The sequence below is a fragment of the Mixophyes fleayi genome, chromosome 4 (genome assembly GCF_038048845.1).
Source record: "Mixophyes fleayi isolate aMixFle1 chromosome 4, aMixFle1.hap1, whole genome shotgun sequence".
NCBI classification, from domain to species: Eukaryota; Metazoa; Chordata; class Amphibia; order Anura; family Limnodynastidae; genus Mixophyes; species Mixophyes fleayi.
The window spans coordinates 211,740,518-211,757,448 of record NC_134405.1 but is presented as its reverse complement, the minus strand read 5'-3'; positions in this window follow the sequence as shown (position 1 = coordinate 211,757,448).

The window sequence follows — 16,931 nt, the reverse complement described above, 5'->3', positions numbered from 1 at the left end:
TAGATAGTCCTTATGGACAAACCCAATTACTTGAAGGAAGCCCATAGACTCCTCAATGATCAAAAGACCTACTTAATTCTACAAAGATCCTACAGACGAGTATAAGAAAGAATTGAAAGACATATTAGATTGGAGTCTAGAAACTGGTATTCTAAATAAAAAGGAGTTTGAATATTTAGATGTGAAAACACCCATAGAGGCTTCCAGTCCTTTACTTCCTACCCAAGATCCATAAAGACCTCACTAACCCCCGGGCAGACCAATTATATCAGGAATTAGGTCATTAACAGCATGCCTGTCAGAATATGTAGACAAGTTTCTACAACCATTAGTAATCAGCCAAAGGAGCTATCTGAAGGACACGATGCAGGTTCTGAATCTGCATAGAAACATCACTTGGAAAGAGGGATATTTACTCATGATCCACGACATCATGTCGTTATGTACTGTGATTGATCTCAGAAAAGGTTGTGAGTCAATTAAAAAAACTTTGTGTGAGGAGTCTGTACCAGATCATCTCCAGATAAACTTTACCATGGAAGCAATTATTTTCATTTTAGAGCATAATTACTTCTGGTTCGAGGTGAAGTATTACAGGCAAACATTCAGCACTGCAATGGGCACTCGTTTTGCACTAGGGTATGCATATTTATTTGTAGCGCAATGGGAAAAAAGTCAGATCTGGCAAAATAACCCCTTCGCCCATCACATCATTGAATGGAAAATGTATATAGATGATATGATATGTATCTAGAAGGGAGTAAAAGAAGACCTAGAGATGTTTGTTGACCACATCAATTCTATACAATTCAACCTTCGTTTCTCTGCCAGTATCAGCAGCCAAAAAATGTAGTTTTTGGATTTGAAGATATTTGTGGAGAATGGAAGGTCAGAGACAAACTTGCCTTTACAAGCCATCGCCGCTTTAAATTTTGAATGCAAAGTCGCCGGTTTCCGGCGAGTTGAAAAAAATCGGAGGATGATACATTTACCCCCAGAACATATCAAAAACAAGTTGATTGTAACCAACATATACCAGCCACAAGCAATCATCATAATAAAAGGCTTCGTAGTATTCCTGGCTGTCAGTATTTGAGGGTTAGGAGGAACTGCTTGAAGAAGTCAGACTATGTGAAACAAGTTTGGGAAATGAGGGATAATTTCGAAGAGAGAGAGTATGACCTGGAATTGGTGAACAGACAGTTCGAAAAGATGAAAGAAATGGATAGACAAGAGTTGTTGGAACCCTCATAAAAAAAAATCAGGAAAGGGATGATACAGAAGTGGTTAGGTTTCTTATGACATATAGTGATCAAGCCAATAATTTCAAAAGAATAGTAAAAAGACACTGGCCCATCCTATTAAAAGATAAGAAACTGGAGGGCATAATACAGGAAAGACCTACAATAGTGTTTAGAATGAGTCAAATTCTAAAACAAGACCTGGTAAAAAGTGCTATTCCCATAAAAATGATGGACACAGGAAATACTTGTTTGCATGAGAGGAAGGCAGGTTTTTATCATTACAACCACTGTCACATATGTAGGATTACCAATGTAAACAGTACAAAACCTATGTGCGAATTTATGTCTAACTCAAATGGGAGAAACTTTGCTTTAAAAAGAGAAGATCACCTACAACATAGTAGGGGTGATTTATCTCTTACAATGTCCCTGCGGCCTACAATACATCAGCCACACCATTATGAGTTTGAAAGTGAGATTCAACATTGTAGAAATAATAAAAAATACGGTTGAAAGTCACAGCGTATCCAACCATTATGCAAAAATACATGATGCAGATCCATCAAGTCTCAAATTTTTACTAAATCACAGAGAGGAGGGGATTTTATGACCAAAATTTCAAGTGAGGAAACAAAATGGATTCTTGCACTTTCCTCCATGGCCCGAAAGGGTTAAATTTAGATTTTAACTTTGGTAGTTTCTTGGAGAAATAAGATGGAAAATTAGGACATCAGTTAAACCGTTACACTTCAAATTGTCAATGAGTGCTTTACAGTTAGAAATTATATTGAAAGTGGAAATTGGAATCTGATGATTCCATTGCTATAAAAATAATGAATGAGTATTTATTAGCTCAAATTCATAGATGAAGAGGTGTGTACTAACTATATAATAGACCAGTGAGAAATTCATTTTCATTTTTGTTTTGCAATAGATGTGACTTTATATATTATAATGGAAATGACTCTATATAATAAGCATAATTTTAAAATAATCTATGCATGCTGTTGTAAAATGCAGTAATTTTACTGAACCAGTCAATATTGTATATGCAGAAGACATCTATTGCAGGCAAAGAAATATTATTGGTTAAGGCGAACTAAGGCGCAGAGACAAGCACCAAAGGGATTGGTTGACAGACAAAAGAAACATAATTTAAATGAAGAGGATATGAGGGAATCCCTATCCCCGATGAAGCCATGTTGGTGAACCGCGTTGGAAATAGGAGATCCCGCATAAAAGTGCCTGACCTGTTATACGTTTCAGGATTCAAAAAAGACAGCGTGCGCTCCATACGCAACAGCCTATACCAGAAATTCGGATTTTGGAATGCAGGGTGTGTTCCAATATACAGGAAGTGCATTGGATCTATACACTCAAGCAGCACACCATCACGGACATAGATGGGACATTACACATCAAGTCCCTAACTGCTTGGAAAGACCCTGTGCTACAGAAAGAACAAAATCAGGACATCACAAGAGACATCATTATTCATGTCAGTACTCACATAATTTGTGCACATTACAAGCGGATCCGACTTTTGGATCCGACTGATGTGTGTGTGTGTGTGTGTGTGTGTGTGTGTGAATATTGAGAAATTATTGGCAAAATTAAACATTATAAGACATACAGACTTACAGGTTGAAATATGTTGGAATTTTAATAACATATCATTCAATAAGAATAGATCACTGTGATGGGCCAGTGAAAAGTACAGTTTGTGGTCTATAGTGATTTATTTATATGTGCATACTATTGGGTGGAACATAGGTTTATTTATTAAAGAATTGTTAGACCTTATTTAGATTATCTAATTTACTGATTTACATATATGTGGCGCCAGGAATTACATTTTTTGTACATTAAAATAAATCTCCACCATTCTTTGGATATTGATAGTAGGATCAAGTGGAGTTACAGCAAAGGTGTCACGAATTTTGGGCAATTCTTTTAGACCAGACCAGATGTCAAAATGTTGTGCTGACTCATCTGCATCAGTAATAGTCTTTGGGAAAGCTAAGTTTTGCAAAGCACACAGCAGTTCATAGCACATCTAGGAAACATTGCCACTCAGTAGTAGCTGAAAGGAAAAGTGGTAGAAGATGGAATTGTCCTTGTGCCCCTCACACCCACCCGTATATTGGATCTTCAAAAGGACATGCACAGTTTAACAAACCAAGCACTTCAGTGACAAGGACTGCCACTTTTGTGGCTGAAGTGCTTGGTTTGTTTGGGCCCCCACAAAACAAGCTACCAATGGGCTCAAGGCAGCTAAGCTAACAATGCTGTCAATTAAATCTAAGACTGCAGCGAGCTGCCTGGTTGCTCTGTTGATTAGTAACGGCACAAACATACGGCAGTTTATAGCACATGTAAGAAACATTGCCACACCGCAGTGGCAGAAAAGAAAAGTGGTGGAAGATGGAATTGTCCTTCGGACCTCCCACCCAACCCTAAGTTGGATTGACATAATATGATTGATGGACAGCAGAGTAGACGAGGTTATAAAGTCGACAATATAATGACATTGGCAGTATTATTAGGACATCAATTGCAATTTAGACAGTATTTATTGGGTTGACAATTCCATGTAGACAGTATTGTCCCTAACCCTGTTTTAATCTTTTTTCCTCTAGACCAGAGACTGGCAACCTTTTTTATTAGTCTGCTGGCTAAAATCTAGTGAAGCCCAGGTGTGAAAGTTGGGTATATATATATATATATATATATATATATATATATATATATTTACGTCTCATTTTCTGATGCTGATCATATTAACAGTAATGGGACCAGCAAATAAATGTTATGCCACACAGTAGTTCCCCAGTTCACATCTTGTCTCATAATTGTGCCCCGAATTCATGTTGTGCCTCATTGTTGTGTCCGCAATTCATATCATGACACAGTTATGCCCCCAATTCATAGTATGCCACATAGTTGTCCCCCATATTCATAGAATGCCACATAGTTGTCCCCATATTCATAGAATGCTACATAGTTGTCCCTCTAGTCATAGTATGCCACATAGTTGTCCCCCCCTAGTCATTGCATGCCGCATAGTTGTCCCCCCGAGTCAGAGTATGCTACATAGCTGTCCCCTGTCGAAGTCAGCAAATTGGATAAAGTCATTTCAATTAATATCAAGCAAACTTGGTTGTCTTTGTCTGAAAATATGCGTAGAGCACGCTACGGCATGGAAGGGCGTATCCAGCCACAACACGTGGCAATAACAGGTTTTTACATTTTAACACACATTCACCTGAACACACACATTTGTAATTAGTACACATTAATTGTAGGTGCAACACATAGTTATTTATGTCAAAATATAGCGGTATTTATGTTTAATATTATAAGTTATATGCATGATAGTAAAACTCAAGATTCAGGTTGCAGGAACTGTGTCATGTTTAGAATCATTTTAATCCTCTATCCATCAGCAGCTGTCCGGTTCATTTGCCGAAGAGATCGCACATTGCATACTCTAGTTATTAAAGTTAGGGAATAAATGTTTAAAGTGATACTGACTATAAAATGCTAATAGACGAGTTGAAACTGGAGTCTTGGCGAGAAAGTCGGAGCACATCCCCTGGAGAGATGACCCCACCTTTGGATATTTTGGTTTGAACTGGCCTATGACCTACAGTACACTGGACCTTCCTGAAGCCTGGACCAATAGAAGCAAGCCACACCATCTGCTTTGTTTTACTGTATTTCTGACTGCATATAAGCAGGAGCTTTGGGCTTAGTGACCAGTCTTCCTTGACCACAGCCTTCAGACCTGAATAACTGTTCACTGGATCCAGAGCGCCTGTGATAAGTAGTGGCTGTACTTATTATTATTTCGCTTGAATTATTCTGCTACTTTTGTATAATAAATTACTTTGTGCTTTGGAAACACAAATCGAGATTCGACAATCGTTATTGGATAGCGTCAAAACGTGCATAACAATTTGGGGGCTCACGGCGAAAGTTACGCTACCGGACGATACGCAAGACCTACGGATTTTTGTTTCTCAACAAAGGGTGGAGACGCGTCATATACGGGTAAGAATGCAATGTGTTCAAAACCTGTTTATCATTCTGTGTTGTGAAACCGAATGTCCGTTTTTGCATTATCTAAGGAGCGCTAACTCGAATCTAGGGACAAAAGAGAAAACTGTTTCTTTTTATTGTCATTTTGCGTTTTACATGTATTGCATTGCTTAGCGTATGTGTACTTCCGGTATTATTGCCACGTGTTTAAACAATTGTGTTCATAGTCTGTTATATATATATAATAGTATAATCACTTAGTAAAACCTCTGAAAAGATGTTACTATTGTTTGGGAAATTTATTTTCTGCGCAGAAAACTAAGGTGTATGTGTTTATGAAGTGTATGATCTTGAAGTGACAGTTGATTTACTGTTGAAAATACAGGGATCGGTTGCCGTCTGACGAGGGGGGCTGGACAACCGAGGTTAGGTATACATGGTAGGTATACTGGCAGCAAAAGCTCTGTTTGAAAAGAGAACAGTTAAAGAGGCTTTTGGAACGCAATCCCCAATAGTAATCGCAAAGTTTAGCGATGGCTAGTATCGCTAAGCGGTGCGATCGGACCACATGGTTTATTGTGCAACCGTGATTGTGACTTGGGAGGAATTATGCTGGCAAGGCGGGTAAACTCCGATGCTACCAGTTGTAATATACTGAACAGATTTTGTGGAGAGCCAGAATATCGAGGAGCTGATATTTCTGTTGTTCATAGTGATATTTCTGTGTTAAGAAGTGTGTGGGCGTAGCCTGTGAAACCGTCCACAAATAGGCTATGTTTGAAAAGAGAACAGTTAAAGAGACAGATAAAATCTCTAGTATGCTCTGTTTGAAAAGAGAACAGCTAAAGAGGCCTTTTTTGCGTAGCGTTGAGAAATAGGTTGTTTTCACAATGGGTGCGAAGCAAATGCTATAGATGGTTGATGTTGTGCTGCTTAAGGAAGGACCGCTGGGTTCAGCGAGGTACCTTATATTTAAAAAGTATGGTGCATACACAACGGCGTATAGCGACAAGTGGGTCAAGATGACCAAAGATTGTGTTAGGCCTTTCCCAACGATAGGTAGTTTTAATTCAGAGGTACTGAATAATGTTAACGATAAGGTGTGGTTGATTAAATCAACAAAAGTGAGAATTAAACATAATGATTGTTTAAAGTTGTGGCAAATGGAAGGCAACACATGGCAGAGCAACGAGTGCGCAGCGGAAGTAGGCATGGCGAAAAGCGCACGCACAGCGGAAGTAGCCATTAAGAAGCATGGAGAACTTAGCGCAAGCGCACCCCCGCCACCCTATGTGGCAAGGGGCGTAAATTCAGCCGTTATTAAAAACGATAAAAAAGAAATTGCTAAGTTGTATCCTGTTTTAAGTCAGTTTAAAGCAAGTGTTTCTGAAGAAGAGGATGAACCCACTGTAATTTCAGCCATTGCCCATGCTGTTAACATGTTAGAGGTTCAACGTAAGTATGGAAAGGGAGCAGTAGGGACAGTGGCTGAGATAGGTGAGAGTAGTGGGGTGACCACTAGGAGGGAGAACATCCAAGGTAATGAAGCAGCAATTCCTGTGATTAATCCTGAAGGTAGTGAACCAGTTAAGTGTTCACTACCTGGTAGTTAACCAGGTACCAGGTAGTGAACTACTTATCCTGTCCACACAATAGCAGTTCCTAATGGGAAAGCGGATAAGGATGGTATAGTCCCGGTAAGAAATGTTTCAATGCACTGTCCCTGGACTAGATCAGAACTACGTTCCATTATGACTGAATTCCCAGATCCTAGAAAAGAATTGTCAGAAGTTTGTTAAAGACTTAGGAAATGCACACGAACCAAACAATAAGGATTGGCGGGTAGTGTTGAGGGTATGTCTTCCTCCCAATATTAACATGCAAAAATGTATTAAAGATTGTTTGTTGGAGGAAGACAACACCTTGACAGATGAGGATAACCAAGAAAATATTCAGCAAAATTGTCTCACATTTAGCCATCTATTTTCCAGTAGTAGTAAATTGGAGTAAGATTTTCACCATTAAGCAAAAAGAGAGTGAAACGGCAGTTGATTATTTTTCTAGAGCTCTTGCAGCGATGACACAGTTTACTGGGATAACAGATATAAGGGAGGATCCACACCATAGGGAAGTGACTGTGACGGTACTAATGGATGGTCTTAGGGAAAATCTAAAGACTATACTACAGACCTCAACACCTAGTTGGAGGGGCATCACGGTAGATACTCTTAGAGAAATTGCCGTGGAGCATGATAAGAACATTTTTAGAAAGAAGGAAGAAAAGAGTGAAAGGTTGATGACGGTAAGTATTCAGGCTTTAGAGGGATTGCACACACAACCACAAACATACCACACACACAATACATGTAATAAGGTAATGGTATGTTTTCACTGTCATAAAGAGGGACACATAAGGAGATTTTGGCCAGAAACAAGAAGAGAAACACCTAGAGGGGGACCACATAGATACCCACCAAGAAGAAACACACATAGGCAAGAGAACACACAGCTATCCGCACATGTTATAGCAGCAAATATTGCGCGGGAAAATGATAGTCAGAGATAGGGGTCAGGTCATACCTGTAGTCTACAGCCAGTGAGGTTAACTGAGAGTCTGAGAGAAGAACCAACAATGATAGTTGACATAGCTGGTAAGAAACAAACTTTTCTTGTAGATACAGGGGCGGCCAGATCTATGATAACCTCTCCTTTCAATCTACAGATTACCAGCAAAACTATTCCAGCTATGGGGGTAAAGGGAAAAGTGTTACATTACCCTTTAACTAATCCCACAGAAGTTACTATCGGGCCTCTGCATACCAAGCATTCATTTCTCTTGGCTGCAGCAGCTCCTACTAACTTGCTGGGAAGGGACTTGTTATGTAAAATGGGATGTGTCATATACTGTAAGCCTGATGGTGTATTCCTAGATATACCAGAAAAGGTCGCACATGAGGTACAGGATATATTGGACACCCCACAAAGGCTAATGTTACATTCTACCGTTATAGAACAAAGTCCATCTCAGGTAAAGGGGATGTTGCTGGAAATACCTGGTTCCCTATGGACCAAAGATGGACAGGGCACTGGATTGATAGCAAATGTAGCTCCTGTGATGGTAAATTTAAAAAATGGTAGGATAGCTCCAAAAATCCCACAGTAGCCATTAAAACCGGAGGTGGAATTAGGGGTATATCCTGTTATTGAGAGGCTGTTGCAAAAAGGGATATTAATTTATACATCCAGCACAGGAAATAGTCCCATTTTCCCTGTGAAGAAGAGTGGGGGGAGGGGCTATAGATTAGTCCAGGATTTAAGGGGAATTAATAAAGTTGTTGAGAGCCAATTCCCCCTAGTGCCCAGTCCAGCTGTCATTCTCATGCAAATTCCACCGTCTGCTAGTCACTTTACTGTCATTGACCTGTGTTCTGCCTTCTTCTCAGTCCCTGTTCACCCTGACTGCCAATACCTCTTTGCATTCTCCTACCAGGGGGTGCAATACAAATGGACCAGACTTCCCCAGGGGTTCATTGACAGCCCTAGTATTTTCTCCCAAGCCTTACATGACTGTTTGCAATCCTTTCAACCAAGCAATGGGTCTGTTCTGATTTAATATGTGGACGATTTGTTGTTGTGCTCTGATTCTTTTATGTCATGTTTACATGATACTAAATTGCTGTTGCTCCATCTCTCGCAAACAGGGCACAAAGTGGCAAAGGACAAGTTACAGCCATGTCAGACTAAGGTCAAATACTTAGGACACTGTCTCACCCAGGGGCTAAGACACTCGACGACTGACAGAATTGAGGCCATATAACACATGACTCTGCCGCAAAGCCAGAAGCAAATTCGTACCTTCTTGGGGATGTGTGGATACTGTAGATCCTGGATCCCAGGTTTTTCTATTCTGGCGTTACCATTGCAGGAGCTAGTCTCTTCCTCAAAACCAGAACGTGTCGTATAAACAGAGAAGTCAGAACAAGCGTTCTTTATCCTTAAAGATAGTCTGACTAGAGCACCTGCATTGGGAATACCTGATTATGAAAAGCCTTTTGAGCTATACTGTACAGAAGCTGATGGTTGTGCAGAAGGTTTTCTCACTCAGAAACATGGTGACGCTAACAGACCGGTAGCATACTACAGTGCACAATTGGACACTGTGGCAAGATCACTCCCAACATGTCTCAGAAACGTAGCAGCAACTGCTCTTCTGGTAAGTAAGAGCAAGGACGTAGTATTAGGACATGATTCAACTGTCTATACACCCCATGCAGTATCAGCTCTGTTGAATTTAGCTCAAACCAGACATGTCTCTTCAGCTAGATTCACAAAATGGGAACTAGCTCTGACGGCACCCTCAAACATCACCATCAAACGATGTAGCATCTTAAATCCAGCTACATACCTTCCATATATGTCTCGAGAGATACAAAGGGTGGGAGGTGAGGAAACCCGGGGTGGTGATGAGTTAGGCAAGAGTACTGATACGCATGATTGTATGGAATACCTGAACCAGACCTTTACTGCAAGGCCCGACATACGTGACACCCCCTTAGAAAATGTAGATTTTACATTTTATACAGGTGGGAGTTGTCATAGACAGACGGAGACGGGAGAACTATGTACTGGTTATGCTGTTGTAGACGATCAGGACGTTGTAGAAGCTGGACCCCTTGGCCCACCTCACTCAGCCCAAGTGGCCGAACTAGTAGCATTAAGGAGAGCTTGTGAGTTGGCAAAGGGTAAGTCAGCTAATATATATACTGACTCTAGGTACGCCTTCGGGGTAGTGCACAATTTTGGGGCCCTTTGGCATCTTAGAAACTTTACGACAGCAGCAGGCACGCCAGTGGCACACTCACAACACATAAAAGGACTTTTGACAGCGATACAGTTACCCAAGACAGTAGCCGTCATAAATTGTAGGGCCCATACCTCTGAAGAAGACCCGGTGTCATTGGGCAACAATAGGGCGGAGGAAGCTGCTAAATGGGCAGCAGGGCAACCTATGACTGTATCGACCGAGACTATGATGGTTTTTCAGACATTAGACATGCAGAAATTAATTGAAATGCAAGATTTGTGTTCCCTGCAGGAAAAGGCGGTCTGGAAGGCGAAGGGATGTGGTCAAGAGTCCTCAGGACTCTGGAGAGATGGACAAAGTAAGCCTGTAGCTCGAAGAACATACTATCCAAGCCTGGCTGAAGCAGCACACGGTCTGACTCACCTGGGTAAAGAAGGTATGTGCAAACTGGTGAGAGCATACTGGTGTGCACCTGGATTTTCCTCTCAGGCTGGTAAGAAGGCAATGTCATGTCTTACTTGTTTGAGGAAAAATATCGGGAAAGCTATTCCAACTGAGCCATCCCATGTCCCTCCTACAGCCAGACCTATTCAGGTAATACAAATTGACTATATCCAATTACCACCTTGCAGGAATCTAAAGTATGTGTTAGTATGTATTGATGTGTTTTCTGGTTGGGTAGAAGCATATCCGGCAGCCACTAATACTGCTGTGTTCACTGCAAAGAAAATTGTACAGGAGTTTGTGTGTAGGTTCAGTATCCCTAAAATCATAGAAAGTGATAGGGGTACCCACTTTACTGGGGATATCTTCCAGAACATATGTAAGCTTATGGGAATCAGTAGCAGACTTCACACCCCTTACCGACCACAAGCCAGTGGTAAGGTGGAAAGAGTAAATGGTACTATTAAGAACAAGCTTGGTAAGATAATGGCTGAAACTGGGTTGGCGTAGCCTGAAGCTTTGCCACTAGTCCTCCATAGCATCCGAACCACTCCTAGACCTCCTCTTAATCTGTCCCCATTTGAGATACTGTTTGGCCGACAACCTCATTTGATCGTGAGTCCACAAGACGACTTGAAGTGTAATAATGAAGTGACTGTGCAATATCTTATAAAAATGAGCAGACAGCTAAAGCAACAACAACAAAACTTAAAAATGCTGTGACCTGGTATGCCAGAAACGAACTGTCATGATGTTGAACCTGGGGAATATGTTATGATCCGCAATTTCAATGCTCAGGTTGTTTAACAGACCGATGGGAAGGCCCTACCAAGTGCTGCTGACCAGTATCACATCACTGAAGGTTGCAGAGAGAGACACTTGGTTCCAATCCACCTACTGCAGGAAAGTCAGTAACCCGGAGAAAGTGCGAGATAAAGCTGAGACTGACGACACCGATCTGTCACTCATAAACCTGTTCCGGGAGACCTAAAGCCTGCAGTCAAGACACCTGAGCCAAGGACGTTGCCCAGACTATCTTCCCAGCAATTGAGTGGCGATTTTTGTTTTTCTTTTGTTCCAGGATTTATTTGTTTTTACTTTTTATAGGACACTCAATTTTTGTGAAGGAGGATGGAAGACAGAGGCAGGATCTGGTAGTGATACCGATGAGATGGATGTCGAGGAAAAGTTATTAGAATACCCAGAGCAGCCCATTATCAAGCTTGGTCCAGGGGTTATGAAAAGTTCTGCTAGCTCTGGAACTCGGAGACAATGTGAGGGGCTATTGTCTGATGAATATTTTATCTGTAAGTTCTGTGACTCCCTAGTTGAAGAGAAATGCATCCAGCGATGCCAGTCCACTGGTAATCTGGATGTGGGCGTGCATCCTCTGGAGGATTATCACTCCTTAGTGGGTAAGATTCTAAACCAAACTGAGTGCTGGGTGTGCTCTCATGTGCCTCAGGGACAGCATAACATTGGACTAGTGCCGTTCCCACTAAACATCTCTGAGGTACTCAAATTAAGGGGAGGGAGGCCCATAGAAGGGAAGTACAATAACACTAGGTCCCCTAGTCTGAAGCTTTGACAATACTCCTTAGGTAATAGACCGGAAGATGGATGAAATTCTGCAACTGAAATGGGAATTTCGAAGGAACCATAATTCTTTGTTATATGAGGTCGGAGAAAAGGTGGCAGGTTGGTTCTCATGGTTGAACCCTGTAAAATGGTTCTCTGGTCTAGGGGAGTGGGTACAGGAAATGGTTGCTAGTGTAGGTAAGCTCCTTCTCCTTGTACTTGGTGTCATCTTAGTAATTGGTTTATGTGTCAAATGTGTTCCTACTGTGTTGAAATGTGGAAAGCAGTCTTCTGGGGGAAACACTGAAAACGAGACTGAAATGGTGGTGAGGGATACCGAGATCATGGTCTGTGAAGAAGTGTTGTACAATCCTGAACTTGAAACAGTGATTTTGTGACAGTCTATTACTCTATCAAAGGGTGGAGCTGTCGAAGTCAGCAAATTGGATAAATTCATTTTAATTAATATAGAGCAAACTTGGTTGTCTTTGTCTGAAAAGATGCATTGAGCACGCTACGGCGTGGAAGGGCGTATCCAGCCGCAACACGTGGCAATAACAGTTTTAACACTTTTATACACATTCGCACAAACACACACATTTGTAATTAATACACATTAATTGTAGTTACAACACATAGTTATTAATGTCAAAATATAGTAGTATTTATGTTTAATATTATAAGTTATATGCATGTTAGTAAAACATAAGGTTCAGGTTAAAGGAAATGTGTCATGTCTGGTATCATTTTAATCCCCTATTCATCAGCAGCTGTCTGGTTCATTCGCCAAAGAGATCGCACATTGCATGCTTTAGTTATTGATGTTAGGGAATAAATGTTTAGAGTGATATTGACTATAAAATGCTAATAGACTAGTTGAAACTGCAGTCTTGGCGGGAAAGTCGGAGCACATCCTCTGGAGAGATGACCCACACCTTTGGATATTTTGGTTTGAACTGGCCTATGACCTACAGTACCCTGGACCTTCCTGAAGCCTGGACCAATAGAAGCAAGCCACACCATCTGCTTTGTTTTACTGTATTTCTGACTGCATATAAGCAGGAGCTTTGGGCTTAGTGAGCAGTCTTCTTTGACCACAGACTTCAGACCTGAATGACTGTTCACTGGATCCAGAGCGCCTGAGATAAGTAACGGCTGTACTTATTATATTTCGCTTGAATTATTCTGCTACTTTTGGATAATAAATCTTTGTGCGTTGGAATCACAAATCAAGATTCGACTATCGTTATTGGATAGCGACAAAACGTGCATAACAAACCCTAATGTGACAAGCTACATTTTTATGTGGACCGAGTTGGGAGTAAGAAAATGGTGGAGAAGTGGGAAAGGGAGTCCTTAGGCTGGTCATAGCTACAGGGCCTCGACATGGACAACATTTTCAATAGGGTTATGGAAAGTACAAACAATTGGCATGATAATGGCTGAACTCTGTATACTATGCTCCAAATATGCTTCAGCATACTATACTTGGCACCAGATGGAACTCAACTTTGCATACTTGGTACTAGATATGGCTCAGCTGTTATTTTTGGACAAAATTCAAAAGAAGATGTTTCAAATATGTGTACTTGTCTCCAGACATGGTTAAGCATATCATAAAGGGCACAAAAAATGGTTAACCTTTTGGATGCTTGGCACCATAAATGGCTTAGCATGTACTTGGTACCACATTTGGTTCACTATATTATAAATGAGACCATACATTGCTTGGTACAGTAGCTACTAATTTTGGGAGCTAGCTCATATATTTGGACATATTTTTAGGCCTTCTGCTACTGTAATTGCCTCACAAATCTATTCTGTTACATGTTTGCAGAACTGGAGCTGAACGTAGGAGCTGCTGCGCAGGAATATGCAGTGAACTTTAGCTAGGAAAATATATAATAAAGTGTGACTAGCAACTGGGCAATAGCAGCTAGCTTAGCATTTAGTGCATTGGTGTCTCAGTTCTGGCCATAATTTCAGTGACCTTTATTGACCTTAATTGATTTTACTGACAAGAAGTATCCTCTGTGTAGGAAAATATCTCCCCCACTGATCTCAACTTTATTTCAAATATCTTCAGTTCCGATAAACTCATGAAATATATTGTATATATTGTATCCCCTGTCTGGTTCTGTATGTGGGGATACTAAAGTGTTGCTTCTCCTCCCTTCATTGTCTCATTTTAAAGTATTCCACAATGAAGTGTTTAAATGAGTAACAGCAGAACACCTAAATAGTGTGAGTGTAGAATCACCTCATGCAAACAAACCTAATATTAAGGTATTTCACATACGAAAATACATATTTTATGTATGTATATTCAAAGACATTTTAGAAAAAACATTTATAAAAATCTATTTTCTTTCATCACATGACTGAAATATAAACAGCAACAGCCTCTTCCCCCTTCTACTAGGCAGGTAAGTGTATTTGCGTGAACAGAAAATGACTGTGGTGACCCAGAGTAATAAGCACATCTGGAAAAGGTAAAGAAACATATTTTATATTTTATTTTATATTTCAAAGAGAAAGTAAATATAAAAATGGACATCATTATATATCAAAATATGTGTATTTCTGAGCTGATTAACTATGTATTGATGTTAATATACTTTAATAAATCTCTTCATCACGTAATTTTATGCATTGCCTTGCTGACAGTTGCCATCTTTAAGAAGCTTGTTAGGATGGTGGGGCTTTTCTATATTATATATTATAGCATACTTGCCAACTCTCGGGAATGTCCGGGAGACTCCCGAAATTAGAGCAGGCAAATATCCCACATATGGCAACATGCTCCTCAAAATGACACGATTCGCTGTGAATCGCGTCATTTTGGCCCCGCCCCCGCAAAACACGGCATTTTGTTGTGGGGGCGGAGCCAAAAATATGCAAATTACCGCGCCCCACCCCTCACACCCTACAACCAAGCCCCCCTGTCTGGGATCTCCCGGAATTAGCTTGTCAAAGGTTGGCAAGTATGTATTATAGTCAATACAGCAGCTGAAGACTAAGTGACATTATTACAGTCTCCCAGCTAACAGAGCAGCTTTCTCCATCATTAATAACTGACAAATATGTTATGCAATGATCAAAACGTTATTTATAAAGTATAAAAGTTCATACAGAAAAGCATGTCATGTCAATTATTTGCCCTCCAGACTTGAATTAAATCACTAGATTCCAATTTGTGAATCCACCCTTTATGATACACTTATGAAGATCTGGAAGAAAATAATCTTTTAACTTTTGAAAAGGTTGAATACAGGAATTAAAATTGCACTTATGATTGTGCACAAACTATAAATATAACAATGTAAGGACATTAAGTATGTGCATCACTCATTTAAAATGCAACACCCATAGACCAAAGTAAATAGTGATTATTACATTGCAAGGCATATAATTGAAATCTATGCACATGTGGAGCAGCTACCTTTTCCAAAACTATTTTCACTATGGCACTATATATTACTATTATTATTATTGTTAATCTTTATTTATAGAACGCCACAAGGTTTCTGCCACGCCGTACATCATCATTTATAAATATATGATGATGATAATAATAAATAATCACAATTAAATAAAATGTTAGCAACACACAATCTACAAATTATAAACCAATATTTATCAATACATAAATAAGTGAACTTTTAATTTACAATTTATTTTTATTTTAGGTATAAAGTAGGGGAAACTACTTAATATATATTAACATATAGATATTGTATACAGCTGCCTGTTCCTGTTATGTGAAAAAAGGGTTGCTTTGAACAAAAATGGCATTTTCCTCCCAACATCTTTGAAAGATTACAGTAAAAGCATCCATTAAAAATGTTCTTTAGCAAGGTGGTATTATTAACATAAATCATTTTGCTTGTTTCCCTCGGGTCACTAGATATTTCCCTTTTCTACCATTATGTGACTGTAAAGTGTTTTAAGCAGTGCTGTTAATTGATATGTACTACATGTTCCGTACTATGTACTTGAGCATTTTAGAAACTCTTTCACAAGTCATAAATTCAAAGTATATGTAAAAAGCACATATGAGTGAGATTAGAAAAACGCTGGCAAGTAAAGCAATCCCTGGCAGTGTTATAAATGTACTGTACATATGGGAAAGCATTCTCTTCACTCGTTAAACGTTCCTGACTGAAGCCTCAAAGGGATTTATCAAATTGCTAATTTTAAATGTTCATCCCTAGAGCAAAATCAACTTTCAAGAAACATGTTTAATTCTGTATGAAGTCTAACAGTATACTGGTTTTAGACATATGCATGTACGTCTGTAGGACCGAGGTAGATAAACTATGGCCCTCAAGCTGCTGTGGTACTAGTCGCAGTATGTTCTGTCAGCCAAAGGGACTTCTTGTAGGTCCTCAACAGCTAGCGAGCAGCATGCTCTAGCAAACCTGTTACAGGGATATAACCTATGGTAATGTATACATAAAAGGTTACTTTATCTACTGACTCACTCAGCTTGTCCAGAAGACTCCCAAAGTAATGAGTGATCTCTTGGTCATCCTAGAAAGTCTGGCAATCTCCTTCAAGCAGCGCCAGACAGAGAAGAGATGGGCAGAACCATTTGTGTTATCACAATATACCCATTGCAACGTGGTGAGGTGATATCTATCATCACGCTGTGCTGGGTGGGATGTTACTATGAGTCCCAACATTAAATTATGACCCTTCACCGAGCTAACCCTCCATATGTACCAGAGAGGAGCACTGAAAAGTTGGCAAATAGGATTTAAATAGAATAATAGTAATCATACAAAAATATATAGAGAGAAACACAGGAAGGTGATGGT